At 49.4% G+C, this 5,526-nt stretch overlaps 1 long non-coding RNA gene across 1 annotated transcript in view; it reads right to left on the reverse strand.

Annotated features, from left to right (window-relative positions):
* Positions 1-466: 466 nt before the first annotated feature.
* The window catches only part of LOC109308725, a 17,292-nt gene continuing 12,232 nt past the window's right edge, over positions 467-5,526 (reverse strand). The window contains exon 3 of the long non-coding RNA XR_002100701.1: positions 467-477. This is a non-coding gene — a long non-coding RNA (uncharacterized LOC109308725). The remainder of the gene's footprint in view (positions 478-5,526) is intronic.

A 5,526-nucleotide genomic window follows, 5' to 3' on the forward strand; every position in this document is an offset into this window, starting at 1 on the left:
GAGGCGCTCTGGTGAACAAACGTTCCCCCAGATCCTGGTGGTCACCCCTGATAAACTTATAGGTGGCCATCAGTTCACCCCTGAGCTTGCGGTTTTCCAGGCTAAAATCCAACCTAAACTTCCCTTGCTGGAACTTGAGACCCATTGCTCCTTGTTCTGTCATCTGTTAACACACAGAACACTCTGGCTCCATCCTCTTTCAAACCCCCCTTCAGGTAGTTGAAGGCTGCTATAAATCCCCTCTTAGTCTCCTCTTCTCTAGCCTAATTCAGCCCAGTTATGATCATTTCTCAGAAGGCATGTGCCCTAGCACTCTCACCATTTTTGTTGCCCTCTGCTGCACTTTCTCTTATTAGTCTATATCCTTTCTGTAGTGGGGGGTGGGGGATGCAAAACTGAATGCAGTACTCCAGATGTGGCCTTACCAGTGCTGAATAGAAGGTAATAATTACTTTCCTCAAGCTGCTTGCAACACTTCTAGTAATGCAGCCGAATATGCAGTTAGCCTTCTCAGCAATAAGGGCAGGCTGTTGGCTCATATTCCTCTTGTTGTCCACTGTAACCCCCAGGTTCTTTTCTGCAGAGCTGCTCTCCAGCCAGTCAGCACCCAGGCTATACTAATGCATGGGATTATTCTGTCCTAAGAGCAGGATTTTGCACTTGACCTTGTTGAACCTCATGAGATTTCTTTTGGACCAATCGTCCAATTTATCTAGGTCACTCTGAATTCTAGCCTTACCCTCTGGCATCTATTACTCCCCCCAGCTCCATGTCATATACAGACTTGCTGAGGGTGCATTCTATGCCATTTTCCAGGTCATTAATGAGGACATTGAACAAAATCAGCCACAGAACTGACCCCTGGGGCACTCCACTTGATACTTGCTGCCAACTAGATATTGAGACATTAATTACTACTCTCTGAGCCCATTGCTCCAACCAGTTTTCTATCCACCTCACAGTTCATCCAGCCCGTACCTCCTTAGCTTGCCTGTGAGAATGTTGTGGGAGACTGTATCAAAAGCCTTGCTAAAATCAAGGTATAGCACATCCACTTGTCTCCCTGCATCCACAGAGCCAGACATCTCATCATACCAGGAAATGAGGTTGGTCAGGCATGACTTGCCCTTGGTGAATCCATGCTGACTATTCCTAATCAACTTGTTCTCCTCCAAGTGTTTAGAACTGGATTCCTTATGGATCTGCTGTATGATTTTTCCAGTTAGTGAGTGAGACTGACTGGTCTATAGTTCCCTGGATCCTCCGGTTTCCTTTTCTTAAATATGGGCACTGTGTTTGCCCTTTGTCAGTCATCTATGACTTCTCCTGATTGCTATGAGTTTTCAAAGATGATCAGTGCCTCTACAGTCTCAGCTAACTCTCTCAGCACCTTCAGGTGCATCCCGTCTGGCCCCATGGACTTTTATGTATCCAGATTTTCTAAATTTTTCTTAACATGTTCTTTCCCCACTGTTGACTGCTCCCCTCCTCCCCAGATGTGCTGCCTGGTGCAGTAGCCTAGGAGCTGACCTTACCTTTGAAGACTGAGGCAAAGAAGGCATTGAACACTTCAGCCTTTTCTGCATCCTCTGTCACAAAATTGCCTCCTCTATTCAGTAAGGGACCCACATTTTCCCTGATTCTCCTCTTGCTATTGACATATTTGTAGAAATCCTTCTTGTTACCTTTCACATCCCTTGCTAGCTGCAACTCCAATTACACTTTGGGCTTCTTGACTTCATCCCTGCATGCCCAAGGAATGCTCTTATACTCCTCCCTAGTTATTTGTCCAAGTTTCCACCTCTGGTAAGCTTTGTTTTTGTTACTTAGTTTACTGAAGAGTTCCCTGCTAAGCCAAGCTGGTTTTCCTTAGTCTGCTGCTCTCCATCCTCCCTTTCTTCAGGATCCTGAACTCAATCATCTCATGGTCACCACTGTCCAAGTTGCCATCCACTACTACATTCCTCACCAATTCATCCCTGTTTGTGTCTAGCAGGTCAAGAATATCTTGACCCCTAGTTGGCCACTCCAGTACTTACATTTCATAGACATTCGGGCTGGAAGGGACCCGGAGGATCATTGAGTCCAGCCCCCTGCCTCATGGGCAGGAAGTCAGCAGGGATCATAGGATCCCAGCAAGATAAGCATCCAAATGCATCTTGAAGGCATTCAAAATGGGTGCTTGAACCACCTCTGTCAGCAGTCTATTCCAGACCTTGGGGGCTTGGAAAATAAAGAAGTTCTTCCTTATGTCCAGCCTGAATCAGCTGTGGTGGAGTTTGTGACCATTTGATTTTGTCATTCCTTGGGGTGCTCTGGTGAACAGACGTTCCCCCAGATCCTGATGAACAACCCTGATAAACTTATAGGTGGCCATCAGATCACCCCTGAGCCTGCGCTTTTCCAGGCTGAAGAGCCCCATGACTCTCAGCCCCTCATCATAAGGTCTGTTTTCCTGACCTCTGATCATGCACGTGGCTCTCCTCTGCACCCTCTCAAGCTTCTCCACATCATTTTTGAATTGTGGAGCCCAAAACTGGACACAGTACTCTAGCTGTAGCCTCACCAAGGCTGACTACAAGGGGAGAATGACATCTCAGGATTTGCTTGAGAAGCATCTATGGATACAAGCCAGTGTTTTGCTCAGTTTACTAGCTGCAGCATCACAATGAAGGCTCATGTTCATCCTGTGGTCAATCATGACCCCCAAGTCCCTTTCATCTGTAGTGCTAACCAGCGTAGCACTGCCGAGCCTATAAGCATGCTGCAGGTTTTTCCTTCCAAGGTGGAGAACCTTGCATTTTTTGGTGTTGAACACCATCAGGTTCTCATCCATCTATTTTATGGGCCTGTCAAGATCTGCCTGGATCACCCTCCTACCCTCAGGTATGGGTGCTTTATCCCAGAGTTTGGTGTCATTGGCAAACTTGGCCAGCCCACTTGTGACACCAAAGTGCACATCATTGATGAAGATATTAAACAGTATAGGCCCTAGAACAGAGCCTTGAGGGATCCCGCTGGTGAAAGTGCACCAAGATGATTGTCTTCCATCAACCACCATCCTCTGGGTCCTACCACGGAGCCAATTCTCTAGCCAGTGGATCGTGGTGAGGTCAAAGCTGCAGTTAGCCAGCTTTGCCAAGAGGTGATCATGGCAGATTGAAGTCTTTTTTGAAGTCAAGATATGACATCAGTCTCTTCCCCTTTGTCCAGGTGACAGGTCACTTGTTCATAAAAGGAAATGAGATTGATCAAGCAAGACCTATCTGCAACAAACCCCTGCTGGGTATCCCTCAGGATATTGCCATCAGCTAGTCTGTTAAGGATGGCCTCTTTGATAATCTTTTTCCAAGACCTTCCCCAAGATAGAGGTCAGGTTGATGGGCCTGTAGTTTGACGGATCTACTTACCTCCCTTTCTTGAAGATAGGCATGACCTTGGCCTTCTTCCAATCTTTGGGCACTTCACCAGAGCACCAGGAGTTCTCAAAGATCCATGCAAGGGGCTGAGCTATAATGCTTGCTAGCTCCTTGAGTACCTTGGGTGTAAACCATCAGGGCTGGCTGACTTGTACCAGGAAGTTGTCCCCAAAACTCTCCAAAAACTTCCTGAATTGCCTGTGCACTACTGTATCACCCTCCAAACAGATGTCAGGGTGATTGAAGTCCTCTGGAAAAACAGGGCTTGTGACTGGGAAAGCCTCATCTACCACTTCCTCTTGGTCTGTGGCAGACCCCCAACATGACATCACCTTTATTGCTCTCCCTGCTAATCTTAACCCAAAGTCTTTCAACAGGCCTATCCTCAGTTGCATACTGGAGCTCTGAGCAATCATATGGCTCTTTTGCATAAAGTGCAACTCCTCCTCTTCTCCCCTGCTAATCCTTCCTGAACAGTATGTACCCATTCATGACAGTGCTGAAGTCATGTGATCTCCCACCAAGTCTCTGTTATTCCAGTCATGTCATAGTTCCATGACTCTACAAGGACTTCCAATTCTTCCTGCTTGTTTCCAAGACTCTGTGCATTTGTTTACAGGCACCTGAAATGTAACTAGTCAATTGCCCTGATTTCTCAGGAAGTATGAGAACACATCCCCCATGCCACCTCCTGGTTGCTCTTCCTCCAGGTCTCCTGCTTCCACACTTACCTCAGGGCTTTGGTTTCCATCCCCCAGTGAACCTTGTTAGCCATGGAAAAATGAGTATTTTCTCCTTTAAAGAAGAAAAACGTGGATTTTATCCTTTAAAGAAGAAAACCATGGAAAACCACAGGTTTTTCCTAGAAGGCTGACAGAGTTCCAGCCTGCTTGTGCTGAGGGGAGGGGGCAGAGGGTGATCAGAGGCAGGGGGCACCATGTTTATGTGCACATGTGCACACATGGATATGGCCAGCAGTACAGCCCCAAGCAGCTCAAAGCTCCCTGCAGGTGAGTCTGTTGGGGGAGCATAGGTGATGCATGGGAGGGCAGGGGACCCAACTTGTAGGGAGACTGAGGCACTGGCTCATGCTGACTGCACATGGTGAGGGAGGGACTGGGGCAAAGTTGCTAGCTGATGCTGGGGGCACTGCCCAGCTTGGGTGGTGTGCAGTGCCCAGGGTCAGGCAGAAATGCCTAGCCATGGGACGTATGTGGAGAGCAGGATGGAGCCACAAGTGGCTTGTCCAGTGGCAGAGGTGGCTACACACCACTGTGTGCACTTCTAGGGAGGGGTTGGGCTCCAGAGGCAATGCATTGGAGGTGGTATAGGGGATACATGCCCCCCCCAATTTTCTGTGACCACTGCAAGGCATGGGGCTGCAGCCTGGGTGGACTGGCACCAGGCAGGAACCACCTCCATGGCCCAGCATGCAGTACTCATCATGGGATGGTGAATCAGGACAGCGATACTTGTTGCTGCCACCACTGCAAATCCCATACCACCTGCATCACCATAATGCAGTGGCATCAGGCAGGGGGCACCTCACCTTGGCAGCCATGGCTGTATAGCTGGTGCAGGGCTTAGTGGTGGCAGTGGAAGCACTGAGTCTTGATGCTGTGCTTCACCCTCCCACTCCAGGTGCTGCCCACTGTGCTGCAGAGGTGGCTTCTGCCCAGTGCCAGTCTGGCCAGGCTGCAGCCCGGTGCCCCATTGTGGATGTAAAAATCTGGGTGGGGGGTATGTGTCCTCTTTATACCCCTGATCCATTGCCTATGGTTGGGTACCTCCCTACCCCACACACACCTCCCTGGGCCACATACTTGGTGGTCTGTGGCCTGTGGGCAGGGGGAGCAGGGAGAATGAGGGACACCAGCAAGGCTCTGGTGAGTGGAGGGCTGTGGGTTAGGAGTGAGGAGCACCAGTATGGCTGGCGGGGGCTGTGGGTTGAGAGTGAGGGGCACGAGCATATTGGGACTTCTCAGTGCGACAAAGCAGTGGTGGGGGGACAGCTGCAGCTGTACCTATTTCTTAGTGAGTGAAGGGGACAGGAGGAGCCCTCAGGCTCAGCAAATGGGGGGACGAGAACCTGATGGTGTTTAACACC

This window comes from Crocodylus porosus, unplaced genomic scaffold (assembly GCF_001723895.1).
Source record: "Crocodylus porosus isolate Cpor-Errol unplaced genomic scaffold, CroPor_comp1, whole genome shotgun sequence".
NCBI classification, from domain to species: Eukaryota; Metazoa; Chordata; order Crocodylia; family Crocodylidae; genus Crocodylus; species Crocodylus porosus.